General features: G+C 38.9%; 1 long non-coding RNA gene across 1 annotated transcript in view; it reads right to left on the bottom strand.

The window, feature by feature from the left end:
* Window positions 1-6,022: 6,022 nt before the first annotated feature.
* Window positions 6,023-22,165, bottom strand: part of LOC135215285 (uncharacterized) — a 31,277-nt gene continuing 15,134 nt past the window's right edge. The window contains exon 4 of the long non-coding RNA XR_010314662.1: window positions 6,023-9,222. This is a non-coding gene — a long non-coding RNA (uncharacterized LOC135215285). The remainder of the gene's footprint in view (window positions 9,223-22,165) is intronic.

The raw sequence follows: 22,165 nt of genomic DNA, 5'->3' as shown, positions 1-22,165 counted from the left end.
GACCAAACGTACGAAAGAAAAAGTAGTGCATTTTACGACATTGAAAAAGCCGCGTTATCAAAAATTATCGTGAATGCAGAATTTGACACTCGAAACTATGTTTGGGGTGTCAAACTCAGCATTTACGATACTTTGTTAATCATATGAAGAATTGTTCAATATCGTTAAATATACTACGAAGAATTTGATCTTTACGAATGTTCGGTGAAACGCTCACCAGATTTGTTGTGATCATGACAAGTAACGTATTTAAACAAAGACAGTTCAAATGTTCAGAAGAGTTGTCTACCAAAACACTTAGCCCATGTATTACTAGGAAGTTCACATGTTCACAATCTCATCCTGCCAAGGTACACGACCCACATCATTGTTATAATAGTCCTTTAAATAGTTGCGCTGGACTTTGCCCTCGAAATTTGGCCTGCCACCAGCTCCAGGTTCTGTGTCAGTGAGTTGCACGCTGGCCCTCCACGCCCCAGGCACCAAGTTGCCCTGGTCATCTTCATGGTCAACATCATTGGCTTGTAGTCTTGGCCGCCTAACTCGGAGCAAGTTGTGAAGAGTGAAACATGCCTCGAGAACATGGATTGCATTCCGTGGCTCCTGCTGCAGGCATGTAAGGAGACATCTCCAGCGGTTGGCAAGAATACCAAAAGCGTTCTCCACCACTCTACGGGCACGTGACAAACGGTAGTTGAACACTCTTTGTGAGTGTGAGAGATGTTTTTCACTGTACGGTTTCATCATCCACTTCCGTAGGCCAAAGGCATCGTCGCCAACCAAGAAGTAGGGCATGTCTCGGTCATCTCCAGGAAGGGGTTCTGGATCGGGAAAAGCAATGCGTTCTTCTTCGAGGGATGTACGAAGCCGTGAGCCATTGAACACTCCTGTGTCTGAAGCTGATCCTGCAGCACCCGTGTAAACTTGTAGTCAGCATCGACTATCGCCAACAGTATCAATGAAAAGTAACCTTTGTAGTTGAAGTAGACAGAGCCACTCTTGGCAGGTTTCTTGATCCGTATATGCTTTCCGTCGATGCCGCCAACACAGTGATGAAAGTTCCACTTGGTAGAGAACTCGCTGGCCAAAGCTCGCCATCCGTTTTCATCCTGTGGTAAACCAAACAGTTCCTCCCGGTATTCTTCATAAATTGCAGCACACACTTGAGGGATGAACAGAGATATTGCACTGTTGGACACCCGAAATGCATACTCGAGACTCTTGTAACTGTTTCCAGTGGCAAGGTACCGAAGTGTAACGACCAGCTTGAGTCCTGGATCTAGCGGACTTCTGCTCCTACAAAAACAATAAATGGATAGAACAAATTTACAATCAACCTAAAACAAATATTAAACCGATTTCATTAACCTTTAGCGTGCTAGGGCTTTTGCAAACATCTTGGAACCAGACCAGATGTCGAGTTACTCGCCGCCTGGCCAGGTTCAAAGCTGTTTGACATTAAGACAATATTTCTACCAAATTTCGAGAAAATTGGATAGAAATTAAATTTCAGCAGAAGATATTTTCAGCAGACGAAAATTTCTCAGCATGCAGAAGGATGATAATGTGCTTTTGTAATGCATATGCTTGTAATATAACACTTGTAATAGTCAAATAATCTGAAAAAAAGATCCTTTGGAAGGACTGAATGCAACCAAGTACAACAATAGCAGACCCGGTTTTATTTAGTTTGTTCATGAGTGGTAGTGTAAGGTGCTACACCACTCAGGGCCCCCATCCACCAGCTAAGCAGTATTCTGTTGAAGTTCTGAGTTCAATAAATCATAGAAATGTTTCTTGTCCTTGTCATCTCTCTGATTGCTTTCAATAATGTACATAAAAATATATCCTAAAAGCAATGGCATACACTGTCAGTGATCATTAATCTTACCTGGGACCTTTGGTGATACGGGGAGCTACACGTTGAAGCACCTCAGCAAACACGTTCCTATCCATACGGATGAACCCAAAGTAGTCTCCAGCAGACTGTTGGTCAAGCTCCTGAAAAAGCATTTCATACTGGCCGAACAGAGGCCTTCTGGTCAGCCATGGCTTCACCCAATAACGCCTCCTTTGCCTCTCTTGCAGGCGACCCCGAGCAACCACTGCCAGCATTGCGTCACGATCTTCGGCCTCCTCTAGGATTAGCAGCTGTAGAAGTCGATGGCGCATCCTTCTTGGCAGTGCCATATTGGAAGCCAAAACGGTAAATGATGAAAAGACTCAGTGCTCCCCTTTTATATTATTTTGATTACCCGTGCGTTCCTCCGATTTGACGCACGATTGTCGTGCTTAACACTTTCGTGCTCATTACGTTTTTCTTATGTTTCTCTTACTTCGTAAGTACGGATTCTGAAAACGCACGCTTTGCTTGCAATAGGCGTGCGATTATCTCACTCACTGTGTGCTACACAAGTACAGATCGTACGTGCTCTTTACTTCTTCCTACTTCCAAAAAAGCGTACAGACCACTTGCGGGCCCCACGTTTAGAGCACAACACACCTACTCATTAAGTACTTGCAACTTGCCATCGCTGCGATTTAATTTTCATCCTGCGACAACGCTACGCCTGACAAGAACTTCGATGACGCACGATCTCTAAGCACGCACGACGGGTTGTAAGAGAACCTTAAGATCTCTTGCGTTTTGAATTAAAACTTAATTTTAATTATTATAAGGTGCTTAAATATATTGTTCCTTATGATAATTGCGATAGGAAAAGATGGTTAGACAACAAATATACCTTTACTATAAGTATGGTAGTTTCTTTGTTTGCATGTTTGTTTTTGTTTGTGTGTACGGTGTTTTTAAGTTACATGGAACCAGTGGTTATTCAGCAACGGGACCAACAACGGCTTTACGGGACTTCTGAACCACGTCGAGAGTGAACTTTATCACCAGAAGCACACGTCTCTCACACCTCAGCGGAATGCCCGAGAATCGAGCTCCCGGCCACCTAGGTGGCAGGCCAAGACCATACCGATCACGCCACTGAGGCTCTTGTAAGTATGGTAGTAATGACTGGTAGTAAAACTGTCATACAGGAGTAACTTGAATTTTCGATTTCCTAATATTTTTTTCACTATGATGTACTATGTAAAATTTTAATTTTGAAAACCGAGGAGTTTCACGCTCATTGATAGTTAAGTCTCCTAAACTATTAAAATTTCGATTACAACCTACACAGATCAGGCTCTCGAGTGATGGATAACCAGCAGTCCAGTGGTAGTTAACATCGAACAAAAAATAGTAAAACTGCTGATGCAATTGGGTAAGAGTACCCCGAGTCATTATCTTCTAAGAGCTTGTTCAATGGAAATCTTAAACCGTACATTTTTGTTTATGTGTCACTGCAGATTTTTATACACATTCCTAAGCTATGGCCTTAGAATGACAAAACTCAATTTCATGTATTCGAAGTCCAGACAGAAATCTCCACAATTTACTGAAGCTTTGTCCCCACTGTAATAATGAAAGCTTTTGTAAATGAACTAACAATTACTTCATACCAATAAGAAACCGGACAATCGCCTAAAACCCTAATTAAAAATGAAGACCAAATTCCAACTTTGGAGAGTACATTTATCTGAATTTTGTCAAGCACGCCTAAAATATTTATCCATTCCCCAAGGATTACTAAACAATATAAACTTCCACAGGAACTTTATAATCATCTATTCCTTAAAATTTATCTTGCCTTGAGCATCCCAAATTCCCCTTTCCTTCTCATAATTATATGTTTAGTCAGAACATGCGCCTAAAAGTTTTAAGTACCCTTAAATTTTTTCCTTGGAAAGAAGTACCTTATAACAGCCTCCCCCTGGTCCGTTCAAACCACCCATTAAGCAGTTCTGCTGAGAACTTCCTTCCTTTTCTATTTAATTATCTTCTAAGACTAACTTAGGCCCCGTCCATACGGTCGAGCAGCTGTGTCCGATGTGACGTCAGAAGCGAAGAAAAAACAGTTAAGTCATTGACGCAGTTTCTCTTATGATGTCACATCGAACAAAGTTCGTCGAGCAAAGCTCGGCCGTGCGGACGAATCTTTAGATTTGAACTATCCTTGTCCAAACTCAGCCTTGCCATGAAAACACTAACTTCCTCCTAGCCTTCCTTTCACTCATCCCTTTGAGCTGCTGCTTACCTATTCCCTCTAAGTATTCTGTTGAAGAATATCAATTCTTCCTTCATATTTTAATTTCTGAGCTTCCGTAACATAAATCATGTACAAAATACTGCTGAAAGGCTGGGTTACTTTTTAAGAGTTACCTTAGATTACCTATAGATTACCTTACAGAAAATAGTAATATGAAGTACAAAACCAGCTCAGCAAAAATTATTCAAGTTCCCCACAAATTTTGTCATTCCATGGCTTTACTTGTTACAAGAATTCCGTTCACTCATATTATAACTACTGTAACAACACTGCAAAAGCAGCTTTGGAATGTTCTACGTGTGACTGCATATTTGAGCAACTTAAAGCTTTTAAAACTAATTCTGACCAACTTAACACCAAATCCTTACTCCATGCTAGATGAACCTCACAAGAAAAATCAAACCTTCATGGATTTTATTGTAAACTTAAAAAAGAGTTAGTGGATATTATTCACGAGTTTATAAAGTACCTAAGGCAGCGAATTAAAGCTTGAATACTCGGTCAACGGTTACATCTTCAGTATTCAATCAGGTGACAGAAAGTAGAATTAATGTTTTTCCATTTGCCTTATCTACCGAGCGATATATGATATTTCAGAGATTTTATGAACTAAATATGAAGCAGCATTGATTTTGAAAACTGGGTTAACTCAAGTTGTCGCTAAATTTTTTACCGAAATTTTTTTTAGATGCGCCCAGTCAATCTTTGAACAAATTGCGAAAATAAGTTACACCAAAAACTATCAAACAAAACTAAACAATGGACAAGAAGCATTTCATCTTTCTAAAAGATACTACTGATTAAAAGTACCAGTCGCATTTTTATAGGTAATGAAAATCCTTACATTTACCAAATGTTTTGATGATACAGTAAGATAATCCCTTTTTAGAACGGGAGGCACTTCCTATCTTGCTAATAGATACTACTATTTAAGGACTAATCGCAAATTTTGTAGGTAATGAATAGTACTTACTGGCCGAAGGGCATATGCTGAAATATTAAGTCCCATGAGACTTCAATGATTAGAGCATGGCCCTTATTTGGGTAACTTAAATAGGTTCCAAATAGCAAGAAAATCATTGCTAGAGATTACCAAGGGGTGGCATATTGCGGCCATCTTTATTTTCAAAATGGCTGCCACTACAACATTTGTCCAAAACTAGAAATCAAGTTAGAATATTCTAGTAGTTATATACTTTTTACCAATGCTTATTTTCAATAGTAAATGCATTAAAAAATGCAGGCAGACATCTAGTGTAACAAAATCCCACACCAAATTCCTTGTAGCAAAGGAACCACAGACCATCGCTGGTATATGCTCAAGCAAAGCAAAGCTGCACCATGAACACACACATGCACATTTAAAACCTCAGGAACAATGTTGGGGACATCACACAATACAGTCGCTCATGAATCCATTTGAAGACGAGTATGATCAAGTGATCAACTTAGGACAAAAAAAAAAAAAAAAAAAAAAATCAGAAAACACGCAGATGTTAACAATTGTGCAGATATTAGAGCTGAGAAATTTGCTCAGTTTGTTAGAGAGAGGATAACAACAGGGCAAGTGAATCTCTGGACCCCAATGAAGGAGCAAAAGCTCCAGATGTGGTCTTCATGAAGACAAGTCAGATTCAAGAGCGACTCTCAGATCATTGAGCTCAAAGACGACAGGGTACTATTTGCCCGCTTGGTGATTGTCTCAAAAGCAAGAGATATCAACCTACAAGTAGGTGGAACATGCTAATTCTATTGTGCTAAGGTCAACTTTTGCAGCTGATGGGTCCATGTATCACGTTACCTCGAAGAGCGATTTGATGTTTTACCTGTAGACAGTAGAGAGAATATGGATAAGAGATGCTGTACAATTTGAAAATACAAAACTTATTGCAATTGTGGATGGAATGGGAGACATCTAAGCTCTAGATAAGCCAGAATGGGTCAAAACATGCAAATGAATTAGTTATTTCAGTAAATACCATTAGGAAAAATAGTGATGATGAAGTACCTGTGGTTTATCATTATGACACTGGAGCATCTTTGAAAGCAGTAACTCATGAAAGAAAGACTAGCAAGCACCAAAGCCATACCATTTTCACATATCTATTGCTAAGGCCAGCATGAAAAGTGTTTGCCCATGTGAAAACAAAACATGAGTTTACTATTTCTCTAGGAGACAATGTTTGTGTGCTAAGGCGTAACTAAGCAAAGGCCCAACAAAAATTGAAGGCCTTTCAAGCTCCTAAGAAGAAGATACCAAGTTTATCCTGAATTGTGTAAATGCCAGACAAAATGGTGCCACATCTTTCAATTATTTATTCGCCAGACAAAAGGTCCTCGTACTAGCCATTTGGCATTACCTAGTTCTTTGTAGATATGCTTCATCGCAGGAGTTAGTTTGTTTGTATTGTATGGTGTTTCTACGTTGCATGGAACCAGTGGTTATTCTCCAGCGGGACCAACAGCTTTAAGTGACTTGCGAACCACGTCGAAAGTGAACTTCCATGCCAGAAATGCACATATCTAACCCCTCAATGGAAAGCCCGAAAATCATACTCGCGGCCAAGGAGGTGGTACGCCAACACCATACCGACCACGTTACTAAGGCGCTATCACAGGTGGTGGTAAGAACCGTAGAGTAGTACCGCTTGCTCCAATCTTCAATGCTTTGGGTCCTAATAGGTGCTGCCTCTCTCCCAGAATTCCATCGGGAACAGATGTCACTTTAGATTCGTTGGCAAGGGAAAGTTGACATTTTGGAAAGTGCTGAAGGAGGTTGACCCGAACGATGGCAAGGTTTATGCACTCTTTGCTTGGCATGGCAGAAAGACCATTTGAAGCAACCATCAGTGCCATTAAAGCATTCATTTGTCAGGTGTATTTGCCTCAAAGAAACAGCAAATGTAAGATTAAGGTGTTGGCTTTTCAGGAAAAAACAAGCACATTTTGAAGGTCTCCCTCCTAGCAGAGCTGCACGTCTACCATCAATAATGCGGGCACACTACAAGGCAATGATTTGGTACAGTGACATCATTGCAAATCCAAAGCTTCCAAAGCCTGATACCTGTGAATGGAATTTACCAGATGAATACAAACCAATAATGACACCGTTGCCAAAGACTCCTAATGCAATAATTTGGTCAAGGTTCTAAGCAAGATGTTCGACCAATGTGTGCAAATGCAGAAAGAATAAACTTTAGTGTACTGAACTGTGCCAATGTTCTACTGAATCAGACTAATGCGATAATGCAGAATGTGAGGATGAAGCGACCCTTGCCTGATCAGATGATGAGGATGATGAATAATACGAAAGCTAGTGAAGTAAATGTTATGAATATTTAGATAATGATCAGACCAATTGCAGATTTGGCTAACAGTGTAGCTAAACTATTGGGAGTTTTCTTTAGGCAATGTATGTCAGCCATTTTGGGTTTTTGGCAGCCATATTGGCTTTTTACTGCCAACAACATAGTATTCAACAACCCTTATAATACAACCAGTATGAAAAATTCTAAGTATGGGTCAGTATTTATGGCGGCCATTTTGAATATTGAATGTGGCTATTTTAAATGTTTCGGTAATGTACTGTGAAAATTCACTCAACTCATTAAATTTCTGTTGAGTGAAAATAAATGAATTATTGGACTAAACACAAACTCTTACTGGAAAGAGCCCGAAATGGCAGCCATTTTGAAATTCAAGACTGCCGCCATCTGCGCCCCTGGGAAATCTCCAGCAAAGATTTTCTAAATAGGTGCCGTGTTCTAATCACAAAAGTCCTTCGGGATTAAATAAGCCCCCAGAATATACATTAACCGAATGTTTGAAGCTACAGCCTAAAGAGAATCCAGACTTAGATGGCACATGTAGGCTACCAAAGGTAAAAGATGCAATGGTATAGGAACGAATTTTAATTAGCCAAATTTATGCATCAATTACATTTTCAAATTACATTTTGAAATTAATACCAACTGTATGAAGTAAGTTATCGATAAAAGTATTCAGTCACACGTAGTGTACAAAATTTTACACTCTAATTAGTTTCATGCAGGGCTTGAGGAAACTGAACTAGTCTTAATTGTAGTTAATATTTTGGAAAGATTTTTTTACATGTACTCCTCAAGTCCATGAAGTGTCAAGTTCAGTGTACTAACTTGATCTGAAGTAATTACAATATGATTTTTATTTTATTGCAATTATATATCGTACTTCGATATGCTTTTTGATAATTACAACCAGAAAATTCAACAATTATAATTACATAAAATCCAGTCAACTGGGCAAAAACTGGCTTCCCTGTCATGACTAAAATATTCAGCTGACAGTTGTCATCTTAAATACAAAATATTGGCTCAAAGGCGTACAAACTTCATAGAAACTGATCAAGAGATTTAAAACCAGCAAAAATTGTACATATATTGATATAAACTTTAAAGCTTACGATAATATAATAAACTAACAGGTCACTTGAATATTCAACTGTCTGGTTACTTGCTAATTCCCAAAATATTTGATTAATGCAAACCTTAGTCACTCCTTTTCCACCTTCATTTGGCACTTAGAACGTAGTATATATGATTGAAGTTCAGTTAATGGCAACAGTAACAGAACTGACTAGAATAACTAAATGCACTAAAACAATTCTGATGACCAGTTTTGAAGCTAAGGCTCAGCTTTAGTTTGCATTATGAAGCACTAATTGACCAATTTCCTCAGCATTAAACTTACCGACTGAAAAGCGAACATGACAAATGGATTTAAATACTAACTGTTTGGAGTGGAAATCTTTATGTGGTCAAGATTTAATGCACTGACGCGACTTTCATTTCTCGATGCTGATAACAGATTGTCAGTTCCAGGTAGGAATATTTAAGACTTCATAAATTTGCTGTGGATTTAAAACTTGATCACAATTTAAAGTGTTACAAGGTGTTTGAGATCTGCAGAAGATTTCGAGTAAACCATTATGGATCAATAATGGCTGTTCAGCATATGTATGCAGTAGATTCCCATGTTGAAGCCGTAAGGTTTAAATAATTTCCTTCACAGAAATTACTCTTCATTCCTGCGAAAAAAATTGCATAATTTCCACCTCTTACTGATGAACAGGTAAAGTTATAAACCGGGTTCAGTTTTAGCATAAACTAGAATAAGCATCAGCAGTTACCACCGCTTTATGGCCACCTTACGGAAAAAAATAAGATATATTGCCTTAAACCTTTCACGTGAATTAAGGACTCTACCTTTTAAGCTGAAATAAGTTACCAACTACATATGATGATCCACCTACTAAGCTATCCTCTTTCCCTCTATGGAGAGATAATCGAATTATTTAAGTGGCTAAGCTACCCTTCAATTATCTCATTGTACCTACTTCATTGACTATTGGTCTGTCCATGCAGTGGATAACCTATCATGGCCCACTGAATAACAAGATGCATTTCATGAAATTCAGTTCATGAGTTTTCAAACAACCTAGTAGCTCCCTTGTACCATGTCACCCACTAAAATACAATCATCGTAAATGTAGAAACTTTCACACATTAACAGAGTAAACCATATCTTAAAATCCACTCTATAACCTAGTCACTCAAACCCACTAATCAAATTCTCATGCACTGTTTACGCAATGTGTAAGAGAATGGAGGATCAAGTCTGCAGTTCCTTGTATTAAAATGGCAAGGAAAACAAAGTCAAACAGTTAGTATGCAAATTATAATTATCAAGACCAAGTGTATGCATATAAAATTGTAATCTAAATTAAACGACTGATTCAATTTCATTCTGTAAAATTATAATACCAAGATATAACGCTATAGTAACAGTCGAAGTTGGCCAACAGTACTTTGCAAAACAGTACAGGCAGTCCCCGGGTTACGACGGGTTCGGCTTACAACGTTCCGAGGTTAAGGCGCTTTTCAATTATATTCATCAGAAATTATTTCCTGGGTTACGACGTATGTTCCAGGGTTACGACGCCTACAACGCTCATCTGGCAGAAGAAATGTGACACCAAAAATGCAAAATAATTATTTGAAGGATATTTCGATGCAAAATGCAATAAGTATGCAGTTTGCATAGTTTTGAATGCACCCAAAGCATTAAAAGTAAGGTTTTCCTAGGATTTTTGGTGATGTTCCGGCTTACGACGATTTTCGGCTTACAACACGTCTCAAGAACGGAACCTCCGTCGTAACCCGGGGACTGCCTGTATCTCCATTTTACCACATCTGAATTTTAAAAGGCATGAGGTCTTTTCTCGTTTCATTAACCAACTAAACCACCTCTGTCCATTGAATAACCAAACCCTCCTTCAGTGTTGACAAACCACATCCCGAAATCCACTGAAACCAAAATTTCCAACTCAATTCCATCAAACAAGGTCATACCTCATTTCACTGTCAAAGAAAACCTCATGGACAAAAAGATCCTGTCTAATTTCATGGACAAAGATCCTGCCTCATTTCACTCTAAAAGTAATTCAACCTCATTTCATGGGAAAAAAAATCCAACCCAACTTCAAAGAAAAAAATCCAACCACATTTCACTGGAAAAAATCTTTTACCCATTTCACAGAAAAAAAATCCTACCTCATTTCACTGAATAAAATTCCTACCTCATTTCACTGAATAAAATTCCTACCTCATTTCACTGAATAAAATTCCTACCTCATTTCACTGAATAAAATTCCTACCTCATTTCACTGAATAAAAATCCTACCTCATTTCACTGAATAAAAATCCTACCTCATTTCACTGAATAAAAATCCTACCTCATTTCACTGAATAAAAATCCTACCTCATTTCACTGAATAAAAATCCTACCTCATTTCACTGAATAAAAATCCTACCTCATTTCACCTTTAAAGAAAAATCCTACCTCATTTCACTTTAAAGAAAGAAAAAATCCTACCTCATTTCACTTTAAAGAAAAATCCTACCTCATTTCACTTTAAAGAAAAATCCTACCTCATTTCACTTTAAAGAAAAAATCCTACCATCATTTCACTTTAAAGAAAAAATCCTACCTCATTTCACTTTAAAGAAAAAATCCTACCTCATTTCACAAAAGAAAAAATCCTACCTCATTTCACAAAAGAAAAAATCCTACCTCATTTCACAAAAGAAAAAATCCTACCTCATTTCACAAAAGAAAAAATCCTACCTCATTTCACAAAAGAAAAAATCCTACCTCTTCTAAAAAAAAAAAAAAAAAAAAAAAAAAAGAAAAAAAAAAAAAAAAAAAAAAAAAAAAAAAATCCCACCTCACCAAAGCTATTAAAATCCTACCTCTTCTCACCAAAATCTATAAAAATACTACCTCTTTTCACCAAAAAAATCCTACCTTTTTTCACAAATAAAATCCTACCTCATTTCACTGAATAAAAAATCCTACCTCATTTCACTGAAATAAAAATCCTATTCCTTTACTCATTTCACTGAATACAATCCTACCTCATTTCACTGAATAAAAATCCTACCTCATTTCACTGAATAAAAATCCTACCTCATTTCACTGAAAAGAAAAAATCCTACCTTATTTCACCAAAGAAAAAATCCTACCTTATTTAAAGAAAAAATCCTACCTTATTTCAGCAAAGAAAAAATCCTACCTTATTTCACCAAAGAAAAAATCCTACCTCTTCTAAAAAAAAGAAAAAAAATCCCACCTCACCAAAAACTATTAAAATCCTACCTCTTCTCACCAAAATCTATAAAAATACCACCTCTTTTCACCAAAAAAATCCTACATTTTTTCACAAAAAACAAAATCCTACCTCCTTTCACCAAAAAAAAAAAAAAAAAAAATCCTATCTCTCCCCTACAAAAAAAAAAAAAAAAAAAAAAAAAAATCCTACTCTTTTCACATAAAAAAACCCTCTTTTCACCCCCCCCCCCCAAAAAAAATCCTTCCTCTTTTCACCCCAAAATAAATCATGCCTCTTTTCACTCCCAAAAAATCCTACCTCTTTTCACCAAAAATAAAAAAATCCTATGTCTTTTCACACAAATATCCTACGTCTTTTCACCCCGCCAAAAAAAAATTCTACCTGTTTTCACCCCCCAAAAATCCTTCCACTTTTCACACCCCTAAAATTCTTCCTCTTTTCACCCCCCAAAAAATCCTACCTCTTTTCACCAAAATATAAATCCTAGCTCTTTTCACCAAAATAAAAATCCTGCCTCTTTTCACCAAAATAAAAATCCTGCCTCTTTTCACCCCAAAATAAATTCTGCCTCTTTTCACCCCAAAATAAATTCTGCCTCTTTTCACCCCAAAATAAATTCTGCCTCTTTTCACCCCAAAAAAATCCTACCTCTTTTCACCCCCAAAAAATCCTACTTTTTTTCACCCTCAAAAAATCCTACCTCTTTTCACCCTAAAAAAAAAATCCTACCTCTTTTCACCCCCCATCCTACCTCTTTTCACCCCAAAAAAATCCCTCCTCTTTTCAACCCCAAAAAAATCCTATATGTCTTCACCCCCCCCCCCCAATCCTACTCCTCAACCCCCCAAAATCCTTCCTATATATTCACCCCCCTAAAATCCTACCTCTTTTCACCCCCAAAAAATCCTACCTCTTTTCACCAAAATATAAATCCTAGCTCTCTTCACTAAAATAAAAATCCTACTTTTTCACCAAAATAAAATCTACCCTCTTTTCACCAAAATAAAAATCCTGCCTCTTTTCACCAAAATAAAAATCCTGCCTCTTTTCACCAAAATAAAAATCCTGCCCCTCTTCAACCATATCCTGCCTCTTTTCAACCCCCCAAAAATCCTGTCTTTTCACCCCCCCCCCCCAAATCCTACCCTCTTTTCAACCAAAAATCTTCCAATATATTCACCCTAAAATTCTTCCTCTTTTCACCCCCCAAAAAATCCTACCTCTTTTCACCAAAATATAAATCCTAGCTCTTTTCACCGAAATAAAAATCCTACCTCTTTTCACCAAAATAAAAATCCTGCCTCTTTTCACCCCAAAATAAATTCTGACTTTTCACCCCAAAATAAATTCTGCCTCTTTTCACCCCAAAATAAATCCTACCTCTTTTCACCCTAAAAAAATCCTACCTTTTTTCACCCTAAAAAAATCCTACCTCTTTTCACCCTAAAAAAATCCTACCTCTTTTCACCAAAATAAAAATCCTGCCTCTTTTCACCAAAATAAAAATCCTGCCTCTTTTCACCAAAATAAAAATCCTGCCTCTTTTCACCAAAAAAAATCCTGCCTCTTTTCAACCCCCCAAAAATCCTGTCTTTTCACACAAAAATCCTAAATCTTTTCACCCCTCCCCCCCCCCCCCCCCCCCAAAAAAAAAAAAATCCTACCTCTTTTCACCCCCGAAAAATCCTTCCTCTTTTCACCCCCAAAAAATCCTACCTCGTTTCACCAAAAATATAAATCCCACCCTCTTTTTCACCAAAATATAAATCCCACCTCTTTTCACCAAAATAAAAATCCTACCTCTTTTCACCAAAAAAAAACTTGCCTCTTTTCACCAACAAAATCCTGCCTCTTTTCACCCCAAAATAAATTCTGCCTCTTTTCACCCCAAAAATATCCTACCTCTTTTCACCAAAAAAAAAAAAAAAAAAAATCCTATGTCTTTTCACACAAAAATCCTACGTCTTTTCACCCCACCACCCATCTCACACACCATCCTACTCTTTTAACCCCCCAGAAAAATCCTACACCTCTTTTCAACTACATAAAAATCCTACCTTATCTTTAACCAAATCAAAAACAAGAAAAAATCCTACCTCCTTTTCGCCAAAATAAAAATCCCTACCCTTTCGCAAAAATAAAATAAACCTACCTCTTTTCACCTAAATAAAAATCCTACCTTTTTCACCTAAATAAAAATCCCTACCCTCTTTTCCACCTAAATAAAAATCCTAACCTCTTTTCCACCTAAAACCTAAAAATCCTTACCTCCTTTGCACCCAAAGGAATAAAATTTTAAAACCTACCTTTTCCCACCCCCCCTAAATAAAAATCCTTTTGCCCTTTTATCCCTTTTCCCCCCCAAAAGTCCCTACCTCTTTTCAACCCCACCCCAAAAGTTCCTACCTCTTTTCCACCCCCCCAAAAGTCCATTTTTTACCCCCTTCCTTTTCACCCCTTCCAAAAGCCAAAAACCTACCTCTTTTCACCCCCCCAAAAAGGCCTACCTTTTTCTTGCCACACCCCCAAAAGTCCTAACCTCTTTTCACCCCCCAAAAGTCCTAACCCTTTTCACCCCCCAAAATTCCTATCTTTTTCTAAAATTCACCCACCCCCCAAAAATTCCTATCTCTTTTCACCCCCAAAGGTCCTTTTACCCCCCTTTCATCCGCCCCCAAAAGTCCTACCTCTTTTCAACCCCAAAAGTCCTACCTCTTTTCAGCCCCCAAAGTCCTCCTCTTTTCACCCCCAAAAAGTCCTTTTAACCTCCCCCTTTTCCCATTTTTCCCCCCCAAAAGTTCCCCTCTCTTTTCCCTTTCCACCACCCCCCCAAAAAGTCCTCTTTTCTCCCCTTTTCCACCACCCCCCAAAAGTCCTCTTTTCTCTTTTCCCCCCACCCCCAAAAGTCCTCTCTTTTCACCCCCCAAAAAGTCCTATCTCTTTTTCCACCCCCCAAAAGTCCTTCTCTTTTCACCCCCCCCAAAAAGTCCTCCTCTTTTCACCCCCCAAAAGGTCCCTTCGCTTTTATTCACCCCCCAAAAGTCCATCTTTCTGTTTAACCTTTTACCCCCCAAAAGTCCCCCCAAAATATCTTTTTCAACCCCCAAAAGTCCCTACTAAAAGTTTCACCCCACCACCCCCAAAAGTCCTTTACCCCCCTCCTTTTAATTTTCCCACCCCCAAAAGTCCTATCTTTTCCCCCCTTTTCATTTCCACCCCCCAAAAAGTCCTATCTCCTTTTCATCCCCCCAAAGTCCTATCTTTTCTTTTCCCCCCCCCAATTTTCCCCAAATAAAAAGTCCTACCTCCCCCAAATCTTTTAACATCCCCAAAAATAAAAAAGTCCTACCTCTCGTTTCCAAATTTTAAAATCCCCCCAAAACCTCCCCTTTTTCCGCCAAAATAAAAATCCTACCTCTTTTCACCTCCCCCAAAATATTTCCTAAACCTCCTTTTTCTTTTTAAAATAAAATCCTACCCTCTCCACTAAATAAATCTTTACCCTCCTCACCCCTTTTAAATAAAAGTCCTACACTCTTTTCCACTTAAATAAAAATCCTACCTCAAAAGTCCACCTAAAATATTTCCTGCCTCTTTCATCCCCCAAAAGTCCTACCTCTCCACACCCCCCAAAAGTCCTACCTCTTTTCAACCCCCCAAAAGGTTTTTCTACCTCTTTTCACCCCCCCAAAGTCCTACCTTTCTCCCCCAAAAACCCCCCCAAAATCCTACCTCTTTTCAAAATTTCACCCCCCCAAAAGTCTACCTTTTCTCCCCAAAACTAAAATCTTTTACCTCTTTTCCCCCCAAAACCCCCTTTTCCCCCCCAAAAATCCTATCTCTTTTAAAATTTTCACCCCCCCAAAAGTCCTATCTCTTTTCATTTTCCCCCGCCCCCCAAAAGTCCTACCTCTTTTCATCCCCCAAAGTCTACCTCTTTTCATCCCCCCAAAGTCCTACTCTTTTCATCCCCCCAAAGTCCTACCTCTGTTTCATCCCCCAAAAAGTCCTACCCTCTTTTCATCCTCCCAAAGTCCTCACCTCCCTTTTCATCCCCAAAAGTACCTAGCCTCTTTTCCATCCCCCAAAAGTCCTACCTCTTTCGATCCCCAAAAGTCCTTAATCCTCTTTTCATCTCACCCCCAAAAGGTCCTACCTCTTTTCATCCCCCAAAAGTCCTAACCCTCTTTCATCCATCCCCCAAGTCCTGACCTCTTTTCATCCCCCAACCAAAAGTCCTACCTCTTTTTCATCCCCCAAAAGTCCTTAACCCTCTTTTCATACCCCAAAAGACTTACCTTTTCATCCCCCAAAAGTCCATTTTACCATCTTTTCCAGCCCCAAAAGTCCCTACCTCCTTTTCATTTTCCCAAAATTCCCCCATAAAACCTCCTTTTAATCCCCCAAAAAGTCCTACCTTTTCTTTTAATCCCCCAAAAAAGTCCCTACACATTTTCTTTTATCCCCCAAAAGTCCTATCCTCTTTTCATCCCCCCAAAAGTCCTAACCTCTTTTTCATCCCCCAAAAGTCCCCTAAAACCTCTTTTCATCCCCCAAAAAGTACTACCATCTTTTCATCCCCCAAAAGTCATACCTCTTTTCATCCCCCAAAAGTCCTACCTCTTTTCATCCCCCAAAGTCCTACCTCTTTTTCATACCCCAAAAGTCCTACCTCCTTTCATTTTCACCCAAAATCCCCCATAAAACCTCTTTTCCATCCCAAAAGTCCTCCTATTTTCATTCCCCAAAAGTCCTATCTCTTTTCCATCCCCCAAAAGTCCTACCTCTTTTCATGTCCCCCAAAAGTCCTACCTCTTTTCAATTACCCCAAAAGTCCTCTTCTTTTCAACCCCCAAAGTCACCTATCTCTTTTCATTTCCCACCCCCCAAAAGTCCTTATCTCTTTTCATCCCCCAAAAGTCCTCTCTTCTTTTCATCCCCCAAAAGTCCTTTTTTCTATCTTTTCCCCAAACCCCAAAAGTCCTCTCTCCTTTTCACCCCCCAAAAAGTTCCTCTCTCTTTTCACCCCCAACAGTCCTCTCTCTTTTCACCCCACCCCCAAAAGTCCTCTCTCTTTTCACCCCAAAAGTCCTCTTATTTTCACCCCCAAAAGTTCCTCTCTCTTTTCCACCCAATCAAAAAGTCCTCTCTCTTGTTTTCACACCCCAAAAGTACTATCTATTTCACCCCCCAAAAGTCCTCTCTCTTTTACACCTCCCCCCAAAAGGCCTATCTCTTTTCATCCCCCCAAAGTCCAAATCTCTTTTCAATCCCCCCCAAAGTCTAAAAAAATCCTTTTCTCCCCCAAAGGGGTCCTACTTTCTTTACATCCCCCCAAAGGTTCTACCTCTTTTCATCCCCAAAGTCCTAAACCTCTTTTCATCAAATCCAACCAAAGTTTCCTAACTCTTTTCATTTCCCCACAAAAGCCTACCTCTTTTCATCCCCCAAAAGTCCGGAAACCCATCTTGTCATCCCCAAAAGTTTCCTACCCCTTTTCAAAATCCCCAAAGTTCATAACCAACATCCCCCAAAGCGTCCTACTCTTTTCACCCCCAAAGGTTTCTAACCTCTTTTCATGTCCCCCAAAAGTCCACTCTTTTTCAATCCCCCAAAATCCTACCTCCTTTTCATCCCCAAAAGTCCTAACTCTTTTCATCCCCCCAAAAAAGTCCTACCTCTTTTTCATCACCCCCCAAAAGTCCTACCTCTTTTATCCCCAAAGTCCTACCTCTTTCATCCCCCCCAAAAAGTGCCTACCTCTTTTCATCCCCAAAAGTCATACCTCTTTTCATCCCCCCAAAAGTCCTTACCTCTTTTTCCACCCCCCAAAAGTCCTATCTCCTTTTCACCCCCCAAAAGGTCCTACCTCTTTTCATCCCCCAAAAGTTTTCTATCTTTTTCCATCCCCCAAAAGTCCTACTCTTTTCACCCCCCAAAAGTTTTCCTACCTCTTTCCCACCCCCAAAGTCCTATCCTCGTTTTTCAATCCCCCCAAAAAAAAAGGGGGGGTCCTTACCTCTTCTTTTCATCCACCCCAAAAGTTCCTACCTCTTTTCATCCCCCAAAAGTCCTACCTCGTTTTCATCCCCCAAAAGTCCTACCCTCTTTTCATCCCCCAAAAGTCCTACCTTCTTTTGCATCTCCCCCGAAAAGTTTCCTACCTCTTTTCATCCTCCCCCAAAAGTCCACCTCTTTTCATCCCCCAAAAGTCCTAACCTTTTCCTTTTCAATTTTCCCCTCCCAAAAGGTCCCTACCTCCCCTTTTCATTTTCTCCCCCAAAAGTCCCTACCTCTTTCATCCCCAAAAAAGTCCTACCTTTTCTTTTCCATTTCCCCCCACCCAAAAGTCCTAAAAACCTCTTTTCTTTCTCCCCCAAAAAGTTTTCCTTGAAACCTCCCCTTTTCCATTTCCTCCCCCAAAAGTCCTTACCCCTCCTTTTCCATCCCCAAAAGTCCTTACTTTTTCATCCCCCAAAAGTCCTATCTTTTTTCATCCCCCAAAAAGTCCTATCTTTTTCATCCCCCAAAAAGTCCTATTTCCCCCCTTTTTCCATTTTCCCCCAACCCCCCGTCCCTTTTACCCCCTCCTTTTACCCCCTAAAGTTCCTACCTCTTTTCACCCCCCTTAAAAGTTTCCTTACCTCTTTTTCACCCCCCAAAAGTCCTATCCTCTTTTTCATTCCCCCAAAAGTCCCTATCTTTTCTTTTAAAAATCCCCCTTAAAAGTCCTATCTCTTTTCTCCCCCAAAAGTCCTATCTCTTTTCATCCCCCAAAAGTCCTTTATTCCCCCTTTTCCATTTTCTCCCCCAAAAAGTTTTTCCTAAATCCTCTTTTCAATTTCCCCCCAAAAGTTTTCCCCCCCTCTTTCTCTTTTCACCCCCCAAAAGTTTCCTATTCTCTTTTTCATCCCCCAAAAGTCCTATCTCTTTTCATCCCCCCAAAAGTTTTCTATCCTTCTTTTTTCATCCCCCAAAAGTCCTATCTCTTTTTCATCTCACCCCCAAAAGTCCTACTACTCATCATCCCCAAAAGTCTACTCTTTCTCCCCCAAAAGTCTACCTCTTTCATCCCCCAAAAGTCCTACCTCTTTCCATCCCCCAAAAGTCCTACCTCTTTTTCATCCCCAAAAATCCTATCTTTTTCATCCCCCAAAAGTCCTATCTTTTCATCCCCCCAAAAGTTTCCTATCTTTTTCTGAGTCATCTTTTTCATCCCCCAAAAGTCCTACCTCTTTTCACCCCCCTAAAGCCTACCTCTTTTAACCCCCCTAAAGTTCTACCTCTTTTCACCCCCAAAATCCTATCTCTTTTTCATCCCCCAAAAGTCCTAAAATCTCTTTTCATCCCCCATAAGCTATCTCTTTTACCCCCCAAAAGTCTATTTTCTTTCATCCCCAAAAGTCCTATCTCTTTTTCATCCCCAAAAGTCCTATCTCTTTTCATTCCCCAAAAGTCCTCTCTCTTTTCACCCCCCCAAAATCCTATCTTTTCATCCCCCAAAAGTTTTCCTATCTCTTTTCTCCCCCAAAAGTCCTATCTTTTTTATCCCCCAAAAGTCCTATCTCTTTTCATCCCCAAAAGTCCTATCTCTTTTCATCCCCCAAAGTCTATCTCTTTTCATCCCCAAAAGTCCCTATCTCTTTTTCACCCCCCCTATAGTCCTTTCTCTTTCATCCCCCCAAAAGTCTTTTCTTTTTCCATCCCCCAGTCCTTTCTCTTTTCATCCCCCAAAGTCCTAACCTTTTCATCCCCAAAAGTCCTAACTCTTTTCATCCCCAAAAGTCCTAACTCTTTTCATCCCCCAAAGAGATCATAAAATCTTTTTTCACCCCCAAAAGAAAACCTACCCCCCTCCATTTTTCCCCCACAAGTCCCCCCTAAACTCCCCCGTTTTCATCCCCAGTCCTAACTCTTTTCATCCCCCAAGAGTCTTTTATCCCCCGTCCCCACCCCCCCACCCCCAAAGAACATACCTCTTTTCATCCCCAAAAGAAAAACCTACTTTTCTCATCCCCCAAAAGTCCTACCTCTTTTCATCCCCCAAAAGTCCTACCTCTTTTCATCCCCCAAAAGTCTTACCTCTTTTCATCCCCCGAAGGCCCACCTCTTTTCATCCCCCAAAAATCCTACTCTTTTCCCCCATCCCCCAAAAAATCCAACCTCTTTTCATCCCCAAAAGTCCTATCTCTTTTCATCCCCAAAAGTCCTATCTCTTTTCATCCCCCAAAAGTCCTCTCTCTTTTCATCCCCCAAAAGTCCTACCTCTTCTCATCCCCCCAAAAGTCCTACCTCTTTCAAGAGATAATAACTGTATTTATTATGCAAGAGGATATTGCAGAAACGGAGAAAATTGGAGATTCGGACACAAAATGAATAATTATGATGAAGGAAGATCAAATATTATGGAAAAGTTGGATTCTTTAATGTCAGAATTTCTGGAAATGAAAAAAAGAAACAACATACAGAAACAGGAAAGAGACATAGGAAAATCCTTATTACTACCAATATTAAATGAAGGAGAAAACACGCAAACGTCATAGTGATCAATGCGCAGGGTTTAGTTACGAGTAAACTCAAAAAGAAAATAGAGTACTTAGAAGAACTAACCCAAATTGAAAAGAAAATAGATATAACTTGAATAGAAGTGAAACCTGGTATTTTCCCCAAGAAGAACTGGGAACTGATGATCAAATAAAGGAAACCACCACAAACTTATTAGATCAGATAGAAAAAATATGGAATCAAGGGGGCAACCGCAATATATGGGAAAGACAAAAAACAAGAAAAAATATATAAGAAATATAGTAACTCAGAATGTGAACTAATAGCGGTAGAATTTGAATCTGAAAATTAATGAACATAGTAATATATAGACCTCCTAATACTAAAGAGTTTGACTTAATTGAAAAATTGGATGATATATGTAGAAATCACAAGGACTGGACTTTTCTCCTATCTGGGTGACTTCAACTTCCTTCCCTTTCGTAGAATGGAAAGAACGAATAGGAGATTGTGGTTGTACTTATACATATAAAAAAGAGAGTAATAGTAGTGCAGAAGATACGAGGCAATTCGAAAAGCTATTAGATATGCTACTAGAATACAACATTCAACAAATAAATCACCTGCCAACAAGAAGGAAAATACTTTAGACCTAGTATTTGTGAACGAGATGAATTATGTTAAAGAAATAATAGTTTATAATGCGAGTATTTCAGACCATAATGTCATAGAATTAACAGTTCATTCCAAAGCAAGTGAAAACAGAGATAAGCAAGAAATGAAAAAAGTGGGAAGGATATGAAAATACAACTTCTACAGTAAAAATATAAAATGGTCAGAAATAAATGAAGAATTAAACAAAGATTGGGATAACATTTTCGTAAGCGATGACATAAGGGTAAATACGGAGATATTATATAAAATATTAGAGAATATAGTGGATAAATATATACCGAAGAAGAAAAGTAAACATCATTCATGCATACCAAGAGACAGAAGGATCTTGTTCCAGAAAATCGAAAGTGGAAAAAAGGTCTTGCAAAAGACAAAAATGCATGGAAAGTTATAGAACTAAAAAGTAAGATAGAAAATGCAGAACAAAAGATTATACAATCAAAAGAAAATGAAAACGGGACTTGGAAGAAAAACCCAATTAAATATCAAGCAAACCCCAAACTATTATACTCATATGCGAAGATGATGAATAAAAGAATAGAAATATTGCCCTCTGAGAATTGAAGGGAGATTAACGAATGAAAAAAAGGAAATTTGCAACATACTGGCAGAACGATATAAGAGAATTCACCCCTAGAATAGATAATGAAGATAATGATATAGAAGTAAGGGACGAAATAGTGAATATTTAGCTGACATAGAAATCAATGAAGCTGATATTGTGCAGGCAATTATGAAATTAAAAATGGAGCTGCTGAAATAATGGCCTGATGGAGTCACTGCTATTTTGTTAAAAGAAAGTAGTTCATTCTATCGCAAAGCCACTTGCAATATTTTATTAAGACAAAGTGTAGATACAGGCAAGATTTATGATGAGCACAAATTAGCATATATCACCCCTACTTTCAAAAGTGGATCAAGACTAGAGGCAAGTAATTTTAGGCCTGTGAGTCTAACATCACATATTATGAAGTGTATGAAAGGGTAATGAAGAAAAACATTATGAAACATTTAATAAAAAATAATTTGTTTAATATAGGACAACACGGTTTCGTACCCGGAAAAAGTACACAAACCCAACTGTTAGTCCACCGTGAGAACATATTCAAAAATATGAAAAGCGGAAATGAAACAGATGTGGTTTTATCTAGACTTTGCA

The sequence above is a fragment of the Macrobrachium nipponense genome, chromosome 5, assembly GCF_015104395.2.
Source record: "Macrobrachium nipponense isolate FS-2020 chromosome 5, ASM1510439v2, whole genome shotgun sequence".
In the NCBI taxonomy this organism is placed as follows: Eukaryota; Metazoa; Arthropoda; class Malacostraca; order Decapoda; family Palaemonidae; genus Macrobrachium; species Macrobrachium nipponense.
This window is presented reverse-complemented; position numbering and strand designations above follow the sequence as displayed.